Raw genomic sequence first — 27,502 nt, 5'->3', positions numbered from 1 at the left:
TAAAATACTTTCTTTGTGTTTATTTGATTCCTATTCAAGAGAATTACTTTATATATAGTCAATATAGGCACAGAGTTAAATTTTTTAACATTTTCTAATGGTGGTGTGCCTCGTGATTTTTTTCATGAAACAAGTGTGCCTTTGCCCAAAAAAGGTTGAAAAACACTGGTCTAGAGGACCAGAGGTTCTCCATCCCTGCTTCAGAAGGTCTGAAGCAGCAGCTGAAGCTTTGGAGTCAACTTCAAGGGCATCGCCATGCCTGGCACACTGCAGGACCCATGCTTGATGGTACAGAAGCATGAATGAGCAAAACATGGTCCCATCTGTCAGAGGAGAAGGAACGACTCTTTATTAGCCAAAGGTGATTTTTAAAAGGCATTCACAACAACTCTCAACGGCTTCTCAAGAATATGTTTTAATTTGCTGGAAGCTGGCCAGGGTGGCTGGGGCAACCAGGTGACATAGATAAATAGATGATTAGATAGATAGATAGATAGATAGATAGATAGATAGATAGATAGATAGACAGACAGACAGATAATTATTATTGGATGCAAGTATACCCCCAGGCTTGTTATGGATAAACATGAATCGCCAAGGAGAACAGAAGCTCCTCTACTTTCAGGAAGCACGCAGAAGAGAAAATTTTGGCAGGTTTCCTACACATGGGGAGGAGAGGAGGACCACACGAAAAGTCCTTCTTCTAATCTACGCAAGCGTTAAAGGTTCAGGGGCCCTGTCCATCTTTGTATCTCTTCGCCCTTGTTGGTTTTGGCACATGTTCTGTTATTTGCCCAAAGAGATGCTTCCTTTCTTCCTTCCCCGCCATTCTAATTTCTAATCAAGATTTGCACTTCTTCCGTTGGAGTGGAGACAGGGTTGTTTCGGAAAGACTTGGGCTTCGGAGCCAAGTGCAGTGAAGCTGTCGCTCTGTTGACTTTTCATCGTTGTTTGCTTTTAATACCGATGCACAATCTGCTTTAATAAATTGTGCTTCGGCTGCGCGTTCATATGTTGTTAATTTCTTGGTGAGTTCTAGAAAGCCGCGCTAGGGGGCCCCTGAGAATTGCATAGCTATAAAGTTTACAAGTGAATCCTAAGCCAGCCCCATCTGCCAAACCTTCCAGGGGACACAGCGTGCCTCAACCCAAGAGAGGGTCATCTAATCTGCCCCGCAGACTACAGCGAAGGGAATTCCTCCTATTGCTCAACTACAGTTGTTACTGGAAATTTGCTCTTTAAGTAACTACGTTTTTAATGAATGTCCTTACTGGTACGAGAGACAATGGGCTTGCTTATATGCTCAGTTCGAAGAGACTCTTAAAAAAATAATGAAACAGTGAGGGTCAAACCAAACATAAATGCAGACGGCGTCCTTTGTGTTTATTGTTGTTGTTTTCAAATAGCAGCTGTGAGGGGTCCTGGTCTGGATTGGGACCTGCTGTGATAGAGGTGAAGGGGATTTAACTCTTTCGCCCACATGGTGGTCTCCATGAAAATCTCCCAGCACCCCCAAGCCTGCTATTTGCATGAAGACATGTTTCCTTTCTGGACTGGCCTCCTAGTGGGCATTCAGTGTTGCTGGTCCCGTGCTCTGAACACGCTTCCTGCAGAGATGCAGCAGACACCCTCGCTTTTTATTTTCAACTCTTCCAAGAGATTTTTTTCTGTAGACGGATCTATGCAACTACTTTAATATTGCCTGCCACCGATCTTAATAATTTTGGACCTTTTTGTGGTGGTTTTGTTGTATACGCTGCTGTATAGGTAAAGGTAAAGGGACCCCTGACCATTAGGTCCAGTCGTGACTGACTCTGGGGTTGCAGCGCTCATCTCACTTTATTGGCTGCGGGAGCCGGTGTACAGCATCCGGGTCATGTCGCCAGCATGACTAAGCCGCTTCTGGAGAACCAGAGCAGCACACGGAAACACCGTTTACCTTCCCACCGGAACGGTACCTATTTATCTACTTGCACTTTGACGTGCTTTCGAACTCTAGGTAGGCAGGAGCTGGGAATGAGCAACAGGAGCTCACCCCATCGCAGGAATTCGAGCCGTCAACCTTCTGATCGGCAAGTCCCTGTATACGCTGTATAGGAAGGAGGCAATAAGACCATGGCATGGAGGCGTGGAAGAGTTAATCCCATACGCATTCCACAGCGGCTATTTAAAAACACAAGGGTAAATACAAAGGAAAATGAATTTAGCGAACACATAGTTCTGCCCTGATCAGAAAGAGCTATCTGAAAGATCAAGGGAAGAAAATACGAGCTACAAGAACAGGAGAGCAGCTATCTAAACAATGGAGACCATGGCGTCCTTGGGTTGTGGTGCCACCCACAGGATGGCATAACGTAGCTGCATAACACCATGCAAGCACATCCATCCCCGATGACTGACGCATTCCTTCCCACGCCATCACTGGCAGGAACACACATCACGGTTGCCGTGGGGATCATGCTCGTCGCATGACTTCCCCCCCGTCACGCAAGTCCCCAGGCCACACCGCTGGGTGGGGCGACTGGGGAGGCTCACCACACAACAGGAAAAGCCACGCAGAAAGTAACTTGCAGTGATTAGAGGCTACTGGGTGTCGTGGGCTGGTCGGACGCAGAGGAATGGTGGGAGGAACCAGCTGGGGGGACCTCCAAGGGAAGAAGGCTCAGAGCCCGGGGACTGGTGGTGGAACAACGATGAGCGGTCAGAGGGAGAAGATGGAGAAGACTGGGGGAAGGCGGTGTCAGAAGCTGAAGAGGCAACAGGGCTTAGTGAGCAGGAAGAGGCTGTGGCAGAGAGCATCCCAGAATCAGAGGCAGGAGAGGAGGCTGGAGAGGAGAGGCAGAGATGAGTCAGGCTGGTGAAGAATCCAGGGTGCCTCCCCCCTCCTTAGACGGGCAGCTCTTCTCCCCCCCCTCCCTCCGTCTCCCCAAATCGAAAGAGGTATGAAGAGGGTAGAGGAAAGTCCGACAAGATGAAGGTGCCTCACATTGCTTGGGACAGAACTGGGTGAGGAGGAGCTGTAGGAAGGCGGGGGTCATCGGAATTGCAGCAACTGAATAGCAATTTGCGATTTTAACTTTTGCCGGCTTGCAAGATCAAAGGCTTAAACTGGCCCGGAGTTACAATTTGACCAACTGCAGCGATTTTCAGCCCGTAACCCAATTTTAAGGGAGCGGCTTATATTTGGGTATTGCCTTTTTTTTCTCCCCCCCCCCCCCCGGTGAATTTTAAAGATGCGGCTTATATTTGGGCCAATACTGTAATTCAAGGAGAAGGCTACTAGCCATAATGGCTATGTTCTGCCTGCACAGTTGGCAGCAGCAATGCTTTCCAATACTAGTTGCTGGAAACCACAGGAAGGGAGAGTGCTCAAATCCTGCTTGCTGGTTTCGCACAAATCCTGCTTGCTTGGCCACTGGCCTGATCCTGCAGCCTTCTTCTTACACCCTTGCATTCTTAATGGAGCAGCCTCCACTGTTTGAGAGAACTGGGCTTTCCTTCTCTGGGATTCTTGAGTTCTGATGTGCAATAAACCAAGGTCCCTGTCTATGGCCATTAACATCAGGAAATACACATCAGAAGTCGGTGGTTTCCATCTACCAAGGGAATACACACACCCTTCCTTCCCCCGCACCCCGTATATAACGCACAGGAAGAAACGCAGAACAGTTCGTTCCTAGTAGGTAAATTCCCCTCCCAGTGATCTCAAAGGCTGTGTCCTCTCTCAGTTCTCCCAGTTGGGGCCTCTGCCCTTCTTCCCTTCCCTCTGTGAATTTTGCAGAGGCAAGGCACTACGTAGAGTAATTTCAGCTTTTCTTTTCCGCGCAGGGTGAGGCTCTGCATTTTCCAACAGCTGTATAACAGGCAGAAATCCACCATGGAAGCTTTCCGCTCCCCCCACAAGGAGGAAGGAATTAAAAAGCTGCATCTGTTAAGTTTCTGACTGCCGTGCAGCTATTCAATGCATGCCCGAAACAGAGAGCAACCCTGAAATATATGAGCAGGAGCAGCACAATTCCCTGGATTTGGATTAGGGTTGTTTACATTTCTCTTGTCTTTTTACAGGGACTCTGGTGCCTCTGAGCGGCAAGCAAAACTTCACCTGCTGGATTTCTGCCTGCCACACACTTGTCAAAGGCAGAATAGCTACGCCAGGGTGAGGGGGAATTGGGTAAACCTGATTTTGGGTGCCGAAAAGGAGAATGAAAGAAAAATAAAATAAAATATGGTGTTGGTAAGAAACATAAAACCATGCAAGTTAGTAAAGGATAACAACATTAGCCCGAAAAACAGGACTTCCGGGTCGGCGCCATCGCCGAATGGCGGACTCCCTCCGAGCTCCGGAGGGAGCCTGCACGGCAGGGGCTGGGTCCTACCGCACCGGCGATGCGGGGACCCTTAAAAACCACGGCCACGGGGGCCGTGGACATGGAGACTCGGCTGGCACCGTTAGCGCCCTCCCGACTCGTGAAGGAGCCTTTTTAAAGGCTAAGGATCGGGTGCCGGGGAGAAGCGTGGTGTTTTGAGTCCTCTGCCATCCCTGCCGTGCGAAGCCGCATGCCATCCGGCGGAGAGCGCTGGCTTTTTCCTTTGAAAATTTGGACCTAAAAGAACAACCCGTAAGTAATTGGAATCTGGACTAAAAAGAGGGACAAAATTTTAAAAATTTCGGAGCGAGCGGGGGAGGCGCAAAAAAGGAAGTCAGCCACCCCCTCCATTGTAGAAGGGTCAAAACAAAGGATTTGATAACTAAGATCGGAATAACATCATTTTGGCAAGTTTGGAACCTCACGAGTGAAGAATATGAGATTGAGCTGGAGGAGGAAAGTAGAATTTGGACTTAAAAACACCCCCCCCCCTGGAACCCCGGGAGCGATCGATGACGGTGTTTGGAGAGGAGAAAGGCAAGTTTTGACAGCTGTCAAAGAGCTGTCAAAGCAGAAAAACAAGATAGAGACTATGTCACAAGGACTTTGCAGGTTATATTTGTTATAAATTGGACACAAATTGCTTTAAATAAGGATTACAAAGTTACTAGGGCTAATGGATGTGATCTGGAAGAGAACTCAGTTTTTGCAATCCACCTAGAGGAGCCGAGGGATATCACAAGTGGTTTTAGTTGGAAATTTGAACAGAATTTTTTATCTCCTGGGAAACTGCAGAAATGGAACATTATTATGACTACAGAGGCCAGTATACCGAAGAAGACAATGGAATCATCCGTTGTGGAATGAAAGGAACTTGACGTAATGTTTTGTTTCTGAGCAACAAGCCTCTGCAAAGGAACTAACTTTTGGAATTAGGACATTTGTGCAGGAAAACAGGGACAGAAAGAAATAGAAAGAGGAGTGTGGCCAATAAGAACAACAAAACAACAAGAATTGGACTAAGTCGAAAGTGGGGACATTTGGGACATCCAGATTTGACAAGCTTAAGGATTATAATTTGGAGTTTTTCACTCCTGGATATAAAAATCTGGATGGAAAAAATGGGCCTTTCTTTGAGACAGAATCCTTTCATGATTGGACATGCGAAACTAAAGAGGACTGGCAAAGGACTATGACTTAGAGAGACGTGGAAATATCGGACATTGAGGAATATTGGGAACGCAACCGGGAAAAGGGGGGGTGGGAAATGTGGAACCCAAAGGGCGTAAACTATGTTTTATTTAGGCTATATACATCTACATGGTATTCTAAAGTGGGGAACTCGTGGAGGGACTAAGCCGATTTTAGGGGAATGGAAAATAATTTTTTTTATAAAAAAAAAAAAAATTTTGGGTTAAGGATAACAAGTTTGAAGTGAGGAGAAGAACTTGTTGAGATTATCTGTTTATTTGAGAGATTTGGAATACAAGGGGGGGAGGGAAGGGGAAGTCCTGAAAGGATGTAATTGGAAAAAGATTTGAAATTGGATGTTTTATTAATTTGTAATTAATTGGAAAACTTTAATAAATATTATTTAAAAAAAAAAAAAAAAAACATTAGCCCGAAAAAGAGGAGACTGGGAGGAGATATGATAGCAATCTTCAAATATCTCGAGGGCTGTCACATGGAGGATGGAGCCAGCTTGTTTTCTCCTGCTCTGGAGGGTGGGACTCAAAACAATGACTTCAAGTTACAAGAAAGGAGATTCCGACTCAACATAAGGAAGAACTTTCTGACAGTAAGAGCTGTTCAAGAGTCTCCATGGGGGCGTTGTGGGCTCTCCTTCCTTGGAAGTTTTTAAGCAGAGGTTGGATGGCCATCTGTCAAGGATGCTTTAACTGAGATTCCTGCATCACAGGGGGTTGGACTATATGACCCTTGGGGTCCCTTCCAACTCTATATGACATGGAGCCTCTAGCAGGCAAAAGCTCCTTTTGACACTCCCCATGTCAATCAGCTGATTGGCGCTGATGGAGCAACTTCAAAGAGGGGTGTTGTAACCCCCAATCAGCTGGTTGGTGGTTTTGTAGGGTGATTGACAGGTGTCTGCTTCCGCTCACGGGTGGATCCAGTTCTCTATCCCTGCTATGGAAAGTTATTCTGGATTATTGCCCCACATCTGAGAAATCCCCTCCTCCTAGAGACTCACCCAAGTCTGAACTTGAGAATCTTTCAGAGTCTAGGCTGGCTTTCTGGCACCTAGGATAAAGATGGCATGGTATATAGGAATACTTGTCCGTCCCCCCCACCAAATGGCCCCTAGATCTCGATGTACAATCATGAGCAAATCAAAAATTTAGTTCATTATCATATTTTGTACTGTTACAAGCATTTTATTTAATCTCAGTGGCCGTTCTTGGTATGGCATGGGTTAAAATATCAGCAAGAGTTATTCAAGTTCTTAAAAGCCAAATTACGGTGTATTGTAGGATTAATGATGCATTAGCCATTTCCTTTTCAGATGCCTTTTGAATTCTTCTGACTTTTGTTTTTTTAAAAGTAAGGAGTTTGAATTTGAAACTTCTGAAAACTTGGCACGTCCTGAGCTCTTGATGTGAAGCCACAGGCATCTCTTGCATAAGGAGAATAATAGATATTTTTTTACATACTTCCACAAAGCAAAGGCATAATCGCCATCCATCATGGGCCTTTTAAATTTACCCTCCGTATTCATGATCGTAACTGTTCCATAAAACAGTACAGTACAAACTGTGCTTTGGGACACCATAACAACAGGATGCCATTCCCCTTATTTGGAAAGGTGGACAGAATTTCGGGTTCAAAAAAGAAATAATTTTCCTACATTAGAAAAAAAAAACCATCAATTCAATAAAATTAATGAAAGCAGCAGCAAGGCAGATATAAAAAAGGGTACTATTTTTTACTAGCAGAAATGTGTTTTAGGAAAGGAAGAATATAGCCTCGCAATAATTTTATCCGATAGGCAGCCCACAAATAGCTGGAAAAGTTAGTGTGCTAGCAAGCCTGCCAGCTGCTTCAAAAGAGAAAATGGCTAAGGCTGCAATCCTATACCCATTAGCCTGGCTAAGAGAAAGTCCTATTGAACTTAATGGGGCTTTCTTCCAAGTAGACCACCTAGGATTGCAAAGCGAGGTCAATAATTTCTTTAGCTGTAGCATCAGCTGAGGTTCTTATATCCTCATTTCCAGACACTGGTTGCAACGCCTTTTCTGGTGCCAAGGTGTGAAATTCCCTTCCTGGGGGGGTCTGTTATGTCCCTGTCCTTTTGCCCTTTGAAAATGTTCTTATTCAAGAAAGACTTTTCTCGCACTGGGCAAAATGTCCCTGCATTGCAGGGGTTGGACTAGATGATTCTTGCGGTCCCCAACTGTACAGTTCTATTATTTCATTATTCTAGTTGCTTTCTTTCAAAAATAAATGAAACTCACAAGCAACTTACAAAAAAAGGGAACGTTAAAAAACAAATATAAAAAAAGAATAACACAACCTAAAATATGTAAGTAAGGTACATAGATGTACACAGACATAGCAGATACAACTCCACCATACCCTGCTAAAATTAAGTTCCAAAGACCTGGGCGAACAGGTATGTTTTTGCCCAGCACCTAAAAGCAGCTACTGTACTGAAAGGTGTGCCTTACCGGCAACAGCGTTCCATAAACAGGGAGCCACCACTGAAACGGCCCATTGTCATGTCGCCACCCTCTGCACCTCCCTTGGAAAGGGGCACAGGAAGAATGATTTCAAATGCAGAACAAATGTAAACAAACATATTTCTCAACATGATTTTTTGCTTCCAGAAATTCATTCCGATTGTGCAGATAAAATATAACGGACAGGATTCTACAGGGTGTGTTCCTAGTGTGTGAAAACAGGCAAGACCCATGCAAAAACATGCACCTCCAGATGGTGTCAGACTCAGGCATTTTCACTTGGTCCCAATAGCTGATAACCAGGTGCAAAATGCGCCTGGGAAATTTCGAACATTGGGTGGGACAAGCCATGGTTATTTTGCCTCCTGCTGAATCTGGAGATTTAGAGGCAGCTAACATCCAGTGTCCAGATTATAACCGCTTAGAGATATTCAAAATATTGAGGCACTTATGCATGCTTTTAAACAAATAAATAGCCTCACACGACAGTGGCCAAACGCAGAACAGATGCCTAAGAGACTCCTGCAGCTTTAACAACGATGCAAAAGACAGAGTTTGGAACCTCTCTCGCCATAGTTCAGAGCAACTTTCTTGCAATCAGAAGGTCCCATATTCAATTGCTGGCAGCTCCAAGTTAGGCTGGGAAGATTCCCAGCCCTGAAACCTTGGAGAGCCACTGTGACTCAGTGCAGAAAATACAGATCTAGACAGAGAAGCTCCCTCCGTTCCAAAATTTCCTCCTCTGTGCAGAAACCCCACTATCCTCCTTTTCGCAGCTGCCCGCCTGCCTACCTGCCGCATTGTTTCGCTCTGCTCAAATGTGACCAAACAGGTGTTTTTCTCATGAGTCACCAGCCTGCAGTCGGCTATTTTGGTGCCGCGCAAAAAAAAGCAAAAGGGGGGGGGGATGTATAATGGAAACCTTCAGGGCCAAATCAGCGGTGGAAGAGCTAGCTGGTGGTGGCTGTTTTAATAATCTTGGCAACATCTACTGAGGTTCCTGCAAGGAATCTGGCTGGCCAGCAATAGCCCACTCAAATACGAGAGGGAGACTGCAAGCCAGTGGGATTCATGCTGGCAACAGCATCAAAGGTGCAACTGCTATAAAGGCCAGCTTGAGAATGAATCCAGTCCTGGGGTTGCTGACCAAAAGGCAGGCCTCCTGCTTTTGGGTATTTAGCAGCAAAACAAGAAAGCAATGCTTCAGCCCAGCATGGAGAAAAAACACACTAGCATTCCCTAAACGAAGTCTGCAAAATCTTAAATGCAAAGGATCACGAGCTGATCAAAACGTGGCAATCCTAGTGAAACACCAGGTCTGGGACTTTGGCTGCACAGATCCCCTTGCAGCCTCACCTTGCTTGCGTACTTTTGTTTTGCTTGAAATCTGAGAATGCCTCCTGCTTGCCTGAATGGAAGACAGAGAAGGGTGTGGAATGGGATTCAGAAAGGACACTTCTGTTATGCTGCAGTAACTCGATAGCCAGGCCTTTGGCTGATTAAACCATCTATGGCCTTTTTAATTGAGTTTGTGGGGAGCGAGGCAGTTATCGGTTGTTGTTGAGATTATGATATGCATTTGGGGGTTTGCATTTTGGTGCTGTAAAACCACCCTGTGATCTTCTCTGGACAACGGGTAGATTTAACTCAGAGTAGTAAGAATTCTGTGCAAGTATCAATGTTGCCTCAGCTGCTCCCACCCACTTGTGGCTCTGGCCCTGGCCTATCATTGGCATGTGGCCCCCAGGAGGTAGCCCACGGCCCTTGGGCTGTATCAGGGTGTGAGCAGATGTTGCTGGACTCCAATTCCCATCAGCCCCAAACACCATGGCCGATGGGAACTATAGTCCTATTAACAGTACATGTAAGGGCAGTTTCCACGATCCCTGCTCTCTTCACAAAGGCAGCAAGTTGTTCTTGCCATAACAAATGCTGCACACAACAATACTATTTTTATTATTATTATATTACGAGTTGCTAGAATTCAGGGATCAATGGGCTCCACTCCCACAGCTAGCACAGCAACATTTCTTTCCGCAGCCATTGTGTTGAAATAACACAACATTTCCTCAAGATGAGGGTGGGGTGGTCCAATCGGTAGCTAAGGGAGCTTCTCGGCCATATTGCTTTAAACAGCTGGCAGGCGGGTACTGGCCAGGTGCAGCTTCCCCTGAGGCGGAGACAAAAGCCACAGCAGCCATTTCCGCCTGTTGCAGTGACTGAACATGCAGTTTAAAGGGTTTTGTTGGCAGTGTCCTCTCTCTCCACACACACACAGATATATCTATAAATGTATATCTACATATATATTACATATAGGAATATAGCTATATATGTAGATATACAGACTTGTCTCTCTCTCTCTCTCTCTCCACACAAACATATATTTATAACTGTATAACTATATATACATTATATATAGGTATATATATATATATATGTACCCGTGAAAATCTACGAAAGCAAATATATATGTAGATATACATAGAGATGTACGTATGTAAATCTATATACGTGTGTGTATGTATAAATATAAATAGAACTACGTGCGCGCGCGTGCGTTTAGTATAAAATCCAATAAAATTCAAGGGCCAGGATGTCTGAGGTAAAACGCCATAAACGCTTTTTAGCTCCCCTCCTTCCCTCCCGCCTTCCTCTCGGCCAATCAGAAGCCTCGTCGCCACAAGGCTCGGGGTGGGGGGGGGAGCAAGCACGAGGGAAGGGAGCGAACGAGCGAGAAGGGGCGGGGACAAGGGCGGCGCGAGGCCCTGCCGCGTGACAAAATGAGCCGGCGGCACGAGGCCGGACCATAACAAACACTGGAGAAGCAGGCAGGGAGGGGAGGGAGCGGAGGAAAGGAGAGCGAGAGACGTACTTGAGAAGGAGAAGCCAATCAGCACACGCGCGGGGGAGAGCGCCAGGGAGGGGGGGAGAAGGGGGGCTGAGGGCGTGGCTCCAAGGCAGCGGCGCTAGGCTCTGATTGGCTGGCAACAGTGCGGAGGGAGGAGCGCCAGGTTTCGATTAGGCGGCCGCGAGTGTGTGGGCGGGCTCGCCGGCGGCAGTGCCGCAGTCAGTGCGAGGTGGCGCCGGCCGGGTTTGGGAGGCCGAGGGCGGAAGCCGCTGCTTGGCAGCGGGAGCTGCGTTCGTGTTCATGTTGGCCGGGAGCGCAGCGGGGGTGGGCGGGGCTTGGCACGTCACAGCGAGGAGGGAGGGAGGGAGGGAGGAAAAGCCTGGCTGTCAAAACAAACTCCTGAGGCGACCCATACACATTCACACGGAGGAAGAGACACGGTTCTCTCCTCAGACACGCGAAAGCCGCTCGTTCCCAAGACGCGCCTGAAAACAAGTCCGACACTTTCCCCACACAAAAGTCTCCCCTCACAAAATGATAACAACAACAATAGCAACAACATTCCTCATGTTACGCGTCAGGCAGCCAAACCCGCGTTCGCGGGGCGCAGGACAGGCGGGCGCAGAAAGGGAGCCAATCCGAGGAGGCTGATACGCGCAGTTCCAGAGCAGTTTGCCTCATTTCAGGTGCACGTGTGAACCTCGCTACGCGTGAAAGGAGGTGTCAAGGGCCCCCTAACGGCAACAGATAGATATTGCTCTGTGAGTGCGTGAAGCGGACTAACAAGGCTGCCCGCTTGGAATTTTTTTAATATAATTTTTTTTTATTATATAAAGTGCGAGGTATCCCACAAAAGACGTGAAGGGAGGCCTAAATTGCGAAGGGCTTTCCAGCCCAACACAGAGCCAAGAAACATTGTCCTTGTTCTGGAGGAGGAATGATGGAAGAAAAACCTTCCAAGCATCCATACCTTCACGTTATTCCACAAAACAAATGCCCTAAACTCAACACAATGCCTGAGAATACATCAGGGACTGCAACGTCTGCCCCCCCTTACAAAAATGCCCTTTTGACTTTAATGCCACCCTCATGCAAGAGAAACGAAACAAAACCAGGGCTTCCTTCCATCTAGGAAGCAGCTCCGCAAAATGAAACCTCTTCACAGCATCTGTTCTCTCTTTCTCTCCCACAAAACAAGACAACACAGCAGGGCAAACCTCTTCATAACCCCAGTACTTGGTTTCTGAAAAGCATGCCATGAAAGGCAGGGTGCTTTTGGGCACAGCTTCCCCCCTAAGAAGGATTCCATAAACCAATCTGGGTACCATCCCTGTGAACATGTGCAAAATGATGTTTGTGTCCAGAAGAACACTCCCCGCGTCTTTCTGAAGCATATCTGCCCATGCTGTCGGATCAGCTGCCTCCCTCTCAACCTTATTTATGGCGGCCCACATATCTTGCGCTGATCAAGAAGCATCCCAGAACAAGAGGATGATGCCATCCATCAGCTAGTTTTTATGCAGCAGATACGAGATCCCCACGCACCACAGCCTTGCAAAAATGGCGTCGGCCACCTCCGTGAACCTCTTATCGAGGCACAGATCTTCACATGGCAGCACCATGTGCATCCGTTCCGGTTCGAAGCAAACAACACTTTTGCAATCTCTGCAGGACCCCACGCTAGAACAAGGCTCGCCCCGGCACCACAGGTCTTCACATATATGAATGTGCTATAAGAGTCTGTGCATGTTTGCCCTGTGTTCATGAACACATGCGCACAGGTTGCAAAAACCTCTCCGGCCCACCCCCTTCCATTTCTGGTAACCATTTGCTGTTTCTGTTGCTTCCCCGGCCGCATCCAGGCCCCACAAGTCTTAACACAGAGCCCGCAACGCACAACAGCCCATGTTTCGTACGGAAGATCGTACGCATCAATTAATCCGGCACAGCCACACCCTCCTTCGATACAAAATAATGCAGATTACTTCCCCCCTTTTTCTTACGAAAACTGCTTTTCAGCCAGTCCAGTAAAGCATGGTGGTTCAGAGACGTTAAAAAGCATATGTTTATGATAATATAGCCTGTGTTTGTACCCTCAGAACCTGTCCCAACAAAATTAGCGACCTTCCTCTATGGAGAGACTGCTGTGGTTTCTAGAAGAGAGTCCTTTCTCCCCAGAATGAGACACACACACACACAACAAACCAGCCCTTTGCCCTCATTTAGCAGCGTTTCACACCATCGCCAGCCACAAATCAGCAGCTTGGAATCTGGAGGCATTGGTTCCCAGCCTGCAGTGAGCTGGTTATTCGCAAGCTCTCTCCCATGCACAGGACTGAACATCTTGTACTTTGCCACAAACCATCCTAGCCGTGGGTCAGTAGGGCTAGGCAAAAAACACACACACAGGCCAATTTGCCGTGGAACATGTACAGCAGTGTGAGGAAGCTTCCCAACAACACACACACACACACACACAATCAGACCAAAGGCCCTTTTACATTTAGCCTAAGCCAGTCGGAAAACAAATGGCTCCAAATTTCCCCCAGGCTCTTTTGTGGGGGGAGGCTTCATACTCCCAATTAAGATGTGTTACCTAGAAGAACCAACTCCTTGTCCGTATATGTATATGGTCTTTAATCTGAAGATACCAACACTGTTATTGCCATAGCAAATAAAGACCCCTTAACTCATCTGTGAAGCTCAAGAAACCACGGTAGTTGTAAGCTGATTTAACGTGAGTGAAACGTACTTGTGTGGGACTCCTGCTCCTTTATCCTGAGATTACCCCAAGGCAACCCTGTGAACATCCAATGCTCCATGCGCACAGGGAAATGGCATATTTCCTACTTTTTGCCTTCTCAAATGCTTCACACACACACATCGGTCAGACAGCACAACCACAGCCTTAAAGCCTGCCTTCTCTTCTAACCGGCCAATCTGCAAAACCCTATCTTCACCCCAGCTTTAAAGGGTGTTTTTTTGCGGGGAGGGGGGGAAAGGGAAGGTTGTGGTGGGACCCAGTACTACAAATATCTTAGAAAGGGTTTTATTAAATAAAAGAAGACGTCTCACCACGGGGGGAAGAGAGGAATCTAGGTTATTTTCCTTTTACCAAAGAAAAATGCCGGAAAAGCCTAATCACTTCCTCATAATTCAACTTCTCCAGTTTCGTTGCCACTGTTTTAAATAACATGTTGTTACCCAAACTGAGCTGAGCTTCTAGGAGGTGTGTGTGTGTGTGTGTGTGTGTGTGTGTAAAAGACAAAAAGAGAGAGAGAGAGAAAATAGACCTATGTATGCATATGAATATGCCTTTAAGACTGTATTTAAATGTTCCAGCTTCGGGCTTCCTCACTAACCCCCTCTCTCTCTCTCTCTCTCTCTCTCTCTCTCTGCATGCCACTGGAGGCAAGCTGTTCCCTGCCACCAGAGAACATTTGCAGAGGGGAAACTTGCATCAATTAATTAGTGAAATGTTTGCACAGGCAGCTCTCTCTGGATGCAAAACGTACAGCGAAGTTGCTAAGTATTACCCTGGAAGGCAAGGAGGCCTGGGGAGGCGGCAGAAGAACAACCACAGATACCAGGCAGGCATGCAACACTCTTTTAACATCTAGCCTGTTATTCAACACAACAAGCACTTCCCGAAACATCTCCACCCACAGTTAACCAATCCATCGCCTGCACCTCCCTCCAAGCGGTTTGGGCAGAGGGGAAGTTTTCTCTTAAGTCATGTCAACACAGCCTCAAGCATCCCAGTGGGCAAAAAGCATGCTGGTCGCACACTACCTGTGTGCCGGCCCCTTCACTACTACCATTCGCTCTCCTCTTTCCACCAACACCGCTGAGCCACATACGCAGCCAGCTGTCAACACCGTCTAACCTCACGCACGCCCAGCTGTCGCTTCCACAAACCCCCACAAACCTCCACCCTGTTATTACAGCATTTTGCATGTCATGAGTGATATGCCTGAAACTGCAGAAGCCTTAAGGGGACCAGAGGCCAAGGAGAGAGCAAGGCTCCTGTGCCTTTTCTTGCAGGTGCCTGGGAAAGGGAGGGTCTTTCAGCAAAGGTCTACAGAGCAGCACCCACCGAACGCCCCTGAGGCTCTCTCCTTTGCCCAGAAGTTTGACGAAAACAACCACACAACCCACCAGCCCAGCGTTCCTCCACTCGTTCCTACGTTCGTCAACCCTCTCTTTGCAGATGTAAGCTCCACTTCTACAAAACTCCCCACTGCACCGCTCCTCTTGCTCTCAGCAAGGCTGCAGTATTGTAAGAGCAAAATGAGAAGCGGACCTTAAGCCTTGGATTTCCTGGGCAAGGGTGGGGAAGAGGGTCATTGAGTATTTCCTTTTCTGCCCTTTCTGCCTTCACATACACACAGAGCTTTTTTTAGGTAAGGAAGAGCCCAAGCAAAACGGGAGAGGAGGTAGGGATAGGGATGCTGCCAGGGCCATAGCTATGGGGCTGGGGGGGGGGTCTAGCTGGATTTTTGCCCCAGGTGAAGCTTCCATAGGGGCGCCATTGAGGCTCCCAGCCTGTGTGTGTACGCAGATGTACATGGGGGGGGGTGCCCCCCAAACTGGAGTCTTTGACCTGGGTGAAATAAAGCCGTGTTTCGCCCCTGGATTGTGCCATGAAGCAAGGAGGGAGCGTTTCCTCCTCCTCTACCAGAAACTCACCTGTAGGCCTCAGGGACAACCCCCTCCCCTCTTTCCGCCTCCGCACCGAACTGCAACACAGGCCTACCTTGCAAGGTTGTTGTCAGATAACCGAGGGCAAGTCAACTACTCCATGCCCCTGTACAAAAACACTGCTCTGGCTTATTAAAACACCTGGGTGTTTTAATATGGGGAGGTTAGAGAGGGTGCGATACCCCTTTCCTTGGAGGAAATATGTTTTGCGGCTAACCGGGAAAGGAGCGTGGCGTTTGCCAAATGGTAAACAAAAAACAAGCCCAACATTGGTGGTGTCTTGGGCTGTTAAACTTGGGGAGAGGGTGCCTGGCGTTGCAAAGACACCTGCTCTTTCACTCCTGGCATCAGCTAGGAGCCCCTGCCCACCTAAGAAGTGAAGGAATCTAGGGATGGATGGGGTCGGAGGAGATCTGGGGACTGTTTTCATCTCTTGAACCGGGAGGTGTTTCCGCCTGGGAGGAGGAGGTGGGATCTAAAGGATGGAAACAACCTCCCTCCCGCCCCTCCTCCTCCTCTGTTTACCTCAAGTTTGAATTTTATCTGCGCAACATTAGCTGGAATGCGGACATCGCGGGGGGGGGGGGGGCGCCGAGGCGCACGCACGCCACGCCGCCCGCAGGAGGGGCGCCCGCCGAGCCCGGTGCGCCCGGAGCCCCGCGCGGAAGCAGCGCCGCCGCCACCATGGAGCGATCGAATTTCTTTAAAGAAGGGACGAATTTCTTTAAAGAAGAGCCCAGCCTTCGCTCTGCCTTCCTAGCAGAGCCGGGGGGGGGGGGGGGAACCGGGCAGTGCCAAAAAGAGGTGGCGAAACGAAAACGCAGCGTCTCGGAAACCGACCCAACGCCGAGCGCCATCCTTCCTTGCCGGGGGTTGCGCATCTTTGCCTTTTCCTCAATCCTTGCCCCCCCCCAACAAATCCTCCCTATAAATAAACTCACCTTCGGGATCCAGGCGCGGGTCTCTCTTCTTCCCAAACAAGATGAAAAAAGGAAGGGGGGGGGAGAGAAGGAAATAATCCCCCCCCCCAAGCAAAAATTTCCAAACCCACGCGGACCCCTTTTTCCCCGGCATTGCAGGGGGCTGGACTAGATGATCCTCGGGATCCCTTCCAATCCTATGATGGCCAGGCGCGCGCTCTCCGGCCCGGAGCAGGTGCAATTCCCACGCAGGCTGGCGCGCAAAGTTCTTCTCGCTCCGGGCTGGGGGCGGCCGGCTCTGCTGCTGCCCTAACCCGTAGCGACGCCCCTTCGGCCGAAGCCGCACCGGGTTCCCAAGGCTGCTGCTGCTGCCGGCGCGCCCGAGAACTTTCTCCGCCTCCCCGTGCGCGCCGGCGGCTCCCCGCGCGCCTCTCTCTCTCTCGCCGCCGCCCGGCGCTCGGGCACTGCTTCCCTCGCTACAATGTTGTTTCATTATATCGTGGCCATCATGTGACGCCGAGAGGCCTCGCTATGGAAACTTCGGGGACTCCCACGTGACTCTGCAGCAGCGGCGGCAGCGGCGAGCCAAAAAAAAAAGAAAAGGGAAAAAGCCAAAACACCAACCCAGAAGCCCCGAACCACACCATCATCTCGCCTAACCCCCGTCGACGCAACACGCCGGGCTGTTTGCAACAGACCACCAGCATCACCAAGTTTTGTCTGGAGGGAAACAAGGAAGAACAACAACAACAACAACAACAGGGGGGAAAACCACACCGAGATCAGAAACAGGAGAAGCACCAAGAGGAATCCAAGCAGATGCCTTTCCCAAAAAGCAAGAGAAGAGGTGTACAGTAATGAGCAAGCACATTTGCAAAAAGGGGGTGGGCGCCCCTGGAGAGTGGGGTGCTAGGGGGTCTCTTCAAGCAGCAGGAATAGCTTCCCCAAAAGTTAACAAGTAAAACGGAATTGATGGGGGAGAATGCATTATTATCCTGTGGAGTAATGCAATGATGATGATGATAATAATAATAATAATAATAATAATAATAATAATAATTGATGGGAAATAGGAGTAAATGGGTTGTTTGTCTTGCTAGGTATCGGCATCAGTCGCTTTGCCACAGGGTCTCAGCACAGCCCCTCTGAGCAACTTGGGGAAAGGTGCCTTCTGGCATAAAGAAAATGTAGCTTTGCTCTTCCGCAGCTGTCTCGGGCCTTTGCAGTGCTGACAGAAGCAGAAACGAGGAAAGAGGAAAACTTGTTTGTGTCGAAAGAAAGGGGGAGAGAAGTTACAGCCTAAAGCAGATGGGACCTGGAAGATGTGCTCCGCAAAAGGTCGCTTCTGTCGAACGCATCTCGCAGTCGATAGTTTTGTTTTAATGCAGGTTCATAAAGTCAAGAAACGTGTGCCCTCTCTTCTCTGGGGCATCCAGTGCGTGGTTTATAGACCTGAACCAAAACTTGAACCTGGTTTATTCCCATGGTTTAGGAGCATAATCTGGAGGCATTGTGTTGGCTGTCTCCGGTTTAGGGACTTCAGATATATGCTCTCAGCATCAACTGATGACTTGTTTGTCTTTGCAAGCCCATAATTAAAACCATGGATTGAACATTGATATCCCCTGTGTGATCGGGTTAAAAGGCCCATCTAGTCCAGCATCCTCTTACCGAGGCCAACCAGATGTCTACAGGAAGCCCACATCAAGCATAAATTACTGTATTTTTTGCTCTATAACACGCACCCGACCATAACACGCACGTAGTTTTTAGAGGAGGAAAATCCGTAGGCATGCCACCCATAGGCATTCCCTCCATAACACGCACAGACATTTCCCCATACTTTCTAGGAGGAAAGTGTTATGGTGCAAAAAATATGGTATTTTCATCCTTGTCTGCTCACACATTAATGCTCACTGGTTGATGCGTCAGCAAGTGATGAGGCCGATCATTTCGGTTTCAAGCCATATAGACATGGAGAAACTGCCTTTCAGTCCCAACACAGCCATGGGTTTATTTAATGGATTTGAACCTGTCTCCCAGTCTCAGCCTTGTTTTGATGTAAAATGGGAATTATGATCTATTTCAGAGTGGTAGCATGGGGACTAATTATATGAGACGTCAATTAGATGCTGCCTGTAAGATCATTTAGAACACCTAGGGAAATTCTGCTTGTGGCACTGCACCCCACAGAATATCATAGGGTAGTGACCCCAAAACATTCGTTTTCTGCTGTTGCCTCTGTACTGTGGATTGCCCTTCCCTTGGCCATAAATGAAGCTGCAACTATTACTTGCTTCAGGTGTCTAGTAAAGACTTGTTTTTTTGCCTAGGCTTTCCCTGACCCTTAAGATCAAAATGATGTATTTTATGTGTTTGAATCTGGTTTGGTTTTGTTCACTTTTATCAGTTTTTGTACCATTGCTTTATTATCTTAGATTGTTGTTTTAATGGGCATTGGTTTCATATTGCACATAGTATATACTATACAGTATACAGTAAGAGGTTTGGAAATGCTTTTAAATCACCAAACATCTTCTTGTCATAAGCTTGAGGAAATACCTGGTTTTTCAATATAAACAAATAATCAGGACTTCATTATCCAGGTCCCTAGAAAATTTGGGCCCATTAATATTTCTGTTAAACTATGTAAAATATGTTATCCCAGTGAAATATTTTGAAGCAGACCTATATTATCTAACTCCCATGCCTTTGAGAAATATTATCAATCACATTTGGAAATGTAACAAAACAAAAAAAGGGTTTTGTAAGAGTATGGGCAACAGCAAAGTGCCACATTATTGAGATTTGGGGAAACTATGTTAAAATTACAAACTGCTAAGGGTTACAATAATGCATTGTATTATGCAAAAATATTAATTTGATGATAAGTGTTTACTATGGTCCCATATGATGTAATCCTAAATTCCAGAGATGCTGTTTGTTTATTGGATTCTAGGAGTTGTCTCATACTGTAAGACTGTTTCTGTTGATCACAGCAAGAACAACCTGTTTCAGTACTAGGTTAATACCTCTCTTGTTTATCCAAATTTCTCGATCTCCACAATGTGTTTTAAGTTTCCACAGTGAGGTTATTTAGCTAATTAGACTTTTGCACTGAGCAGCAAGCTGGAAGGTTCAGTGACGCATCTGAAACAAAACGCCTCCCTTCCACTTAAAAGGTAAAGAGTAAAGGGACCCCTGACCATCAGGTCCAGTCGTGGCCGACTCTGGGGTTGCGGCGCTCATCTCGCTTTATTGGCCAGCGTACAGCTTCCGGTCATGTGGCCAGCATGACTAAGCTGCATCTGGAGAACCAGAGCAGCGCACGGAAACACCGTTTACCTTCCCGCCAGAGTGGTACCTATTTATCTACTTGCACTTGGACGTGCTTTCGAACTGCTAGGTTGGCAGGAGCAGGGACCGAGCAATGGGAGCTCACCCCGTTGCGGGGATTCGAACCGCCGACCTTCTGATCGGCAAGTCCTAGGCTCTGTAGTTTATCCCACAGCGCCACCCATTCCACTTAACATATTGACCCCTTCCACTTAACGTATTGTTATTTCCGAACCCTATTTTTTCCAAGCACCCAGCACATTCTCTCGCACCCACTAAGACATTCCCATTCCCAAATTCTGTGCTGGGGAACTCTTTCAGTGAGATGCAAGAGGAGTCAAAAAATGTGACTTGAAAAACTAAGCTGGCTTGTCATATTTCACCCGCAGCAGTACAATCGCTGGAAAAGCTAGGCCTGGTGCAATACTGATACCCTCCCTAGCCTCTTGCCAGTATATGGGGAGTGTCACTTGGATTTCCAGTGCAACTGAAAGGCATGAGAAAATCTCAGAAGCATCTCACCTGCCCAGAAAGCACTGCTTTGTCCCTGAGCCTTGACTGATTAGTAAGGAGAAGACAACTATCCCCTAGTCGCAAGGATGAGGAGAGAGGGTTGAGGGAAATCTGCACGCATCTTTCTGAGCATAGGTATGCCTCAAATTTTCCTCCATATATTTTTTTAATGCCCCAAGTATCAAAAGCTTGGGAAACACAGCGTTCGGAAATCTTGCTTGCCGAAATCTCTGTGCTGCGGAAAGCGGATGGGGCGAGGGTCGGCTGATCTGTGCGGGAGATCAGTCGCGCTGTTGCTGTTCCTACAGTGGTGCTGAAGTTGATTCTGCTCTGCTGAAATAATGTGTTGAAAGGGGAGAGGTGGTCCACGTTCCTAAACTGCTTGCTGGAGGCAGAATCTCCCCTTCTCTCCCTCCAGATCTTCAGCTGCCGGGCCATATGCAAGGAGGCTGCCATTGTGCAGGCCTCAAAAGCTGCAAGGAAGGTCATTGCAGAGATCTCAGATTCCGCTCTCAACCCTACCAAGCCAATGTTTTGCTTGCATTGACTTGACCCCATATCTGCTGAGCAAACAAAGAGGCCAAGTGGAACTAGGTCGGGCAACTTTGTGTTGATTCAGCCCATAACCCTAATTGCATCGAGCCACATAACAACACATAAACACATACACACAAATAAACCTCATGAAGAGAACCATGCTGAACCCTATCGGCAAGATTCCTCATTCTGCGCCCCTGTGACAGCAAATAACGTCATTATTTTTCCATTTAAAATGTGTATACATTATGGCAGATGTATTGGCGGTTGGCACTGAGGAAGACTGAGTATGTTATTAGTGGGAGAAATGAGACTATCACATTACATGACTTTTTCATATTTTTGGCAGGCACGGCTGTAGAAAAACTACATTGTGCGACAGTCAGATCCCTGCCGCTAATAAGATATTCGGTCTTCTTCAATACGGGTCAGTGCTGGACTTTGCACAGTTAGAGGGAAGAACCATTTTGTCTGATCTCCTTACAGCAAAAGAGTGACCCCAAGTTTGCAGTCCTTTACCCATTCACCTGGGAGTAAGCCTCACTGAGTTCAATTGCGCTTGTTTCAGAGTAGGCATATATAGGATTGGACTGTAGGTGTTGCATTTAATCCCTGAATCTTTTCCACAAAAGCCCTTAGGATCATCATTCCCCAACCTGGTGCCCCTCATGGGTTTTGGACTCGGATTCGCATCAGCCCCAGCCAGCATAGCAAACGGTCAGATATTAAATTGAACAACATCTGGAACATACTAGATTTGGGAAGTGTGTGATAGCCAGAGATAAGTATGGTTTTACCTGATGCAATGTGGACTAACAGATAGTTGCTTCTCCTGCAGTCCACTTCCCCTTAAACTGGGACAGGGAATGCATTTTCCCCCATGATGATTTCTGCTGTGGTGTATGTACCACCTAAAAAAAGAAGTAGTATAATTTTCACCCCACCCATTTCAGGAGAATTGTTTTCAATAATTTGCACCAAACTGGCAGCACAAAATCATATGCATGCCTCTGCAAAAATAAGTCCCACGGAGTTCAATGAAACTAATTCCCAGATAAGTGTGTAATGGTTTGCCACCTCAAACAATTTGGAGAAGGTTCCAGCCTAAGCATTACTGACATCTGGGCCCAGATGAAGAAGACCGATTTCTCCTGCAATTGGGTAGTAAACAGAGAGTTTGCTTTTTACTAGAGTCTGTATCTGCACTTGGTGGGAAACTGTATTCTGTTCACCCGGTTGGAACTTTCAGTGGTTTTCATTGTGGTTGACAGAACATGAGATGTTGGGTTTGCAGCTAGGTGGCCTAGCAGATGTTCATGGAACCACCTAGTGTGTGGTTCTGTTTTGTCCTCAAAGAGCATGCGTGTGCTGGGCCCAGGAGTAACCCGTGAAACATGGTCCAGGACTGGTCCAGAATCCAAAGGTTCTGCTGGGAGTCAATCCGACAGGGCCGAGGCAGGAAACCAGGCAAGAACAGGTGCAGAATCTAGCATGCAGCAACATTGCTCCCGCAACCTGGGGCGGGATCCGACAGCCTTTTATCTTTGTCAGGGTAGCGGCCGGTCCTGATCCCCCACCGACTCACCTCCCTGTTTCGCCCGAAGGCGAGCACTCCTCCTGCGAGTACTCAGGTCTCTCCTTCTCTCAGACCTGAGTCTCTGCAGCTCAGGAGATGTCGGTGGGTTACTAGACCCAGAGGCCGCCTCAGCCTCTCCTGACTCAACTGGTAGTGGAGCAGCTGTAAGTGATGGCCCAGCTGGAGGCAACAAGGTAATCCCCACATCTGGAGCCAGGGCAGCCTCAGGCCCCTGACTTGGCCCAGCTGGTGTTTGTTGCAGGGGAACCTGTGCAGACTGGGACTCTTCAGGATCAGGCCCCAGACTTGGTTCAGGTGAGGCCTGAGGCAAAGGATCCGGTGCAGACTGAGTCTCCTCTGGTTCCGAGCCCAAGCCCGAGTCCCAGGCCATCACAGTGCAGATGGCTGGCAGTTCTGCAGAACATCTGTGTCCCCCCTAGCAAAGTTCTTCAAGGCTTCATCTTGTCGCCAGGTAGTTGTGGAACAACCGTGATGGTAAAACTAGAATCACAGAATTGTAGAGTTGGAAGGGACCCCAAGGGTCATTTAGTCCAACCCCCTACAATGCAGGAATCTCAGCTCAAGTATCCATGGCAGATGGTCACCCAACTTCTGCTTCAAAACCTCCACGGAAGGAGAGTCCACCACCTCCCATGGGATACCATTCCACCGTGTCCTATGTCTATCTTTCTAAGACCATGATGATATTGACAGTTTCATTTTCCTACCCTAGGACCCTCGTACCTACGGGACTGCCTCTCCTGGTGTGCCCCACAAAGGACCTTAAGGTCTGCAGATAATAACACCCTGGAGATCCCAGGCCCCAGGGCGATTAGACTGGCCTCGACCAGAGTCAGGGCCTTTTTGGCCGTGGCACCAGCCTGGTGGAGCGCTCTCTCACAAGACACCAGGGCCCTGCGGGATTTGACATCTTTCCGCAGGGCCTGCAAGACGGAGCTGTTCCACCTGGCCTTTGGCCAGGGTTCAGTCTGATTCTTCTCTTCCTGTACAGTCATACCTCGGGTTAAATATGCTTCGGGATGAATATTTTCGGGTTGCGCTCCACGGCGACCCGGAAGTAACGGAGAGCGTGTTACTTCTGGGTTTCGCCGCTCGCGCATGCGCAGACACCACACAGACGCCGCGCATGCGCTAAAAATGACGTCACGTGCATGCGCGGAAGCAGCGAATCGCGAAACGCGCGGACATGGGTTGCGTTCGCTTCAGGATGTGAACGGGGCTCCAGAACAGATCCCGTTCTCATCCAGAGGTAGCACTGTATAGGCATTAAAGAGGCCTCCTTGCCCGCCCACGGGTTCTTTGTAAGACCAGTGGTAACAGTTGGCCCTGGAGAAAATTAACCACTCTCGATTTTACCCATGGACTGCCATCTGTCCAGATTTCAATTTGCTCTGAACTAATTTTAAGATGTATTTTAATTAACTGATTGCCTGTTCTTATGTTCTTTGTATACTGTGTTAGTTTTATGATAGCTTCCCTGAGCCCGGCTCTGGCTGGGGTACAAATAAAAATTTATTATAATATTATTATTATTGAATTCACCGTGTTATGTAATGTAAACATGCAGATACGTTTGGAATGACCCACTGCTTCTTGAAACTTGAGGCCCTGCAGTAAGGGAGAATTTCCTATCGTTCTGTGATAGCTGCCTGTTCAGCTTTTCCTTGACAACAAGGGAAAGGGAAACTGCAAAGTTGCTTATTCATCTTCTCTCTGTGTTCTTTTAAATGGGAGGCTTTTAAAACACCCTTAAGCAAGGTCAGGAAAGCAAATTAAGCCTTGGAGAAGCGCAGTCAGGCCGAAGCTGCTTCCCACACCCCCATTCTCAACCCCCCAAAAAACCCCAGTACTAATTTTGCTGCGTCATATCCAGTGGGCAGAGGAGAGAATTACCTGATCACAAGATCTGTGCAGGATTAGAGCGGGGCGGAAGAAATGCCAGCCAGAGAGAAGACAGCCGGCAGCCCAGATGAACTCTGAGGTGCTCCAGGGGTGCTTCTGCTGCCAAGAGGACTTCAACAGAGGAGAGCGAGAGAGAGGAGAGAGAACGCTGTGATTTCCAGGCACTCCCTGAGTTTTCCCTAGGATGGTGGGAGATTGGCATGGAGCAAAACAGCAGCAGCAGCAAATGATTCATAGCCAGGGCTTCACTGGCTGATCTGCACAGCTTTATCTTATCCTCTCAAGCCAAAGCATTTCAGGTTTCAGCCAAGAAGGGAAAGAGGGAAACAAAACAATGCGTCCCTTTAAAAGAAAAAGAAAGAAACAGAATCTCGTTTTGGATATTTTTGCTCGCAGTGTTTTGGAGGCCCTTGGATGGATTGTTGTTGTTGCTGCTGCTGCTGCTGCTGCCATCCCCTCCTACCTCAGCAGCCAAAAATAAAATAAATAAATAAGAGGGCTTGTTATAAAACCATTTCAGCCCTGGCTTCCGAGCCTATTCAGTTGCGTTTCTCTTTCCTCACTGGCGGTGCAAAAAAAAAGAAAAAAAAGAAAACAAATTACCTGGAAAAGTGTTGAGTCAGAAGCTGGAGGAAAAAAAGGGAAATCTGGAAAATTGTGCCTCGAGGCCCTCAAAAGTCATGGATTCGACACAAGGCGGCCGTAGCCCAAGATATTTTGAGGCCTGAGGTGCTGGGAAATCCAAGTGGGGGCCCCTTCCGCTGGTTAACAAGGGGCCCAGTGTCCACAGCGAACGTCTCCTGTCCTTCATTTAAGTAAATGGGAGTTGCCCTTGTGTGTCTTTAACTCAGTGAGATATAGGGAGCCATTAAACACAGTGTGTTTTTTTCTTTTTTCTTGCACCTAGAAAAATAGCATTTCAGGGAGGAGGTGAGGATGAAATGCTGCTTTTACGCTCTCTGTCTCGCCCTCCTAGTAGGGATATTTGATCCCTTTCTGACAGCTGAACTCATCTGTATGTTTTGGCAAGAACTTCCGATCATGAAAGGGGACACCAGTGTATCACACGCCCTGCCTGGTGGAGTCATGCAAGCTACTTTGGGGCTTGTTTACATTATCAGTTATGCTGCAATAACTGAGTTATGGCCACTTCTGATGGTGTTTACAAGACCAAAGGTTACTCAGAGACTGAAAACGGTTGAGAGCATGTGTGTGTGAGAGAGAGAATGAGAGCGAGATAATATGAATGACTGCAGTGCCATTGCACAGAAAAGCAAATAGTGCCTTGGCTTTCGTTGACAACCGTGTTAAGACAGATGTAACATCCCTCTAGATCTGTTAAGGCTAGTTTCACCTGATCTACTCCAAATGGAACTTCTTCCGGGCACAAACTCAGAAACAAACAAACAAAAAACCTGCTATGTAGCTTTTGGGAGCGTTTCAGATTTGACCTGGAGAAATGCTGGCTGAGGACCATGGTGATTGGCTAGCATCTGGGACATCACCAACACAGCACTTTCTTCCCCGCCAGCCCCCAATTCTCAAAGCAGTTTTGCAAATAATTGCAATGTGTATATTTAATGTTTTGCTATCATTTGCAGCTAGCTCCTGCTGGGCTGAAGCTTGCAAGCTGTGTACATAATCTCTGTATAATTGTTATTATACTATATATATAAAAAGTAAAGGACACTGGACGGTTAAGTCCAGTCAAAGGCGACTATGGTGTTGCAGTGCTCATCTCGCTTTCAGGCCGAGGGAGCCAGCGTTTGTCCACAGACAGCATTCCAGGTCATGTGGCCAGCATGACTAAACCGCTTCTGGTGCAACAGGACACTGTGATGGAAACCAGAGCGCACGGAAATGCTGTTTACCTTCCCGTCACAGCAGTACCTATTTATTTATTTACTTGCACTGGCATGCTTTCGAACTGCTAGGTTGGCAGGAGCTGGGACAGAGCAACGGGAGCCAGATGGGCAGGGTATAAACAATTATTATTATTATTGTTATTATTATTGTTATTATTATTACTTCGTCGCGGGGATTCAAACGGGCAAGCCCCAAAGGCTCAGTGGTTTAGACCACAGCGCCACCTGTGTCTTATTATTATATATCCACCTGAAGAGTCAAGCCCACCTCCTGCCTCCTGAAGGTAGGGTGTGCGTCAGGTAAACCTGGAGACATGGTAAAATCTGGAGGTCTGGCAGCCCCAGCTCCCATGGAGGAGGTGGAACCTCTTAACTCCATAATTCTGGTGCTCAAAAGCTTGCACTGGCTGCCCAAATTGTACCAGATGAGATTCAAGGTTGTTTACAATGAAGAAGCCAAGTTACAGAGGGCCTTCTCGGTAGTGGCACCCGCCCTGTGGAACGCCCTCCCACCAGATGTCAAAGAGAACAACAACTACCAGACTTTTAGAAGACCTGATGCATTACTGTATTTTAATATTTTGTTGGAAGCCGCCCAGAGTGGCTGGGGAAGCCCAGCCAGATGGGCGGGGTATAAATAAATTATTATTATTATTATTATTATTATTATTATTATTATTATTATTACATGGCCCCTTAACAACGAGTCCAGGATACCTCAAGGACCACCTAATCCCTTACTGGGATCACTGGGGTCTTCAGAGGAGTCACTGCTGGTGGTTCCCCCATGTACGGTTCATATCCATTGGGACTGTGGGCCCAACTTCATGGCACTCCCGGTTGAACTTCCACTGCCTGCTGAGAGCTTATTTCAGCAGGCATTTTTGCCGAAGTTTGACATTCATATTTTCAACCCTTTTCCTATATTTCTTGTACACAGCTAAGGGATGATTGTAGTTAAGTGGCATGTACGGTAAATTCTTCAAACAAACAGCATACAATAAAACAGAAACAGCAGGGCATGATGCAGGAATATAGAAATAAAAAGAAAGGATTCCTCGATCCTATGGGGTTTCAAAAGAAATACAAGGTTCCACCCTGGTGTTCATTAAACATTTTTATTCTGATCTTGGAGCAGAAAAACAACAACCATGTTGATGTGTAGTAGATCACAATCTTTATTTTCATTCTGAGCAGCTGGCTGGTAGTCTGTGAGCA

General features: G+C 47.5%; 1 protein-coding gene and 1 long non-coding RNA gene across 9 annotated transcripts in view; both read right to left on the bottom strand.

Moving 5' to 3' along the window:
* Positions 1–17,599, bottom strand: part of LOC310826198 (endonuclease domain-containing 1 protein-like) — a 158,396-nt gene extending 140,797 nt beyond the window's left edge. For 2 of the 8 annotated variants that reach the window (XR_014555650.1, XM_083700925.1), the window contains exons 1-2: positions 16,979–17,594; positions 16,556–16,902 (exon numbers count right to left, since the gene is read on the bottom strand). The gene's annotated coding sequence lies outside the window, so the exon portion shown is untranslated. Of the gene's footprint in view, positions 1–14,705; positions 15,061–16,555 lie in introns of those variants that run through there. The other 6 variants (XR_014555651.1, XM_083700929.1, XM_083700930.1 and 3 more) reach the window with 6 other exon arrangements.
* Positions 17,600–22,079: 4,480 nt separating this feature from the next.
* Positions 22,080–25,002, bottom strand: LOC310826310. Its single transcript, XR_014555726.1, has 2 exons — positions 24,411–25,002; positions 22,080–22,997 (listed from the first exon to the last, which is right to left on the bottom strand). It is a non-coding gene; the product is annotated as an uncharacterized lncRNA (long non-coding RNA).
* Positions 25,003–27,502: the final 2,500 nt, after the last annotated feature.

Source organism: Podarcis gaigeae (assembly GCF_964106915.1).
Source record: "Podarcis gaigeae genome assembly, chromosome: 10".
Lineage (NCBI taxonomy): Eukaryota > Metazoa > Chordata > Lepidosauria > Squamata > Lacertidae > Podarcis > Podarcis gaigeae.
Note: the sequence above shows the minus strand (reverse complement) of the source record. Positions and strands in the feature narration are given on the sequence as shown.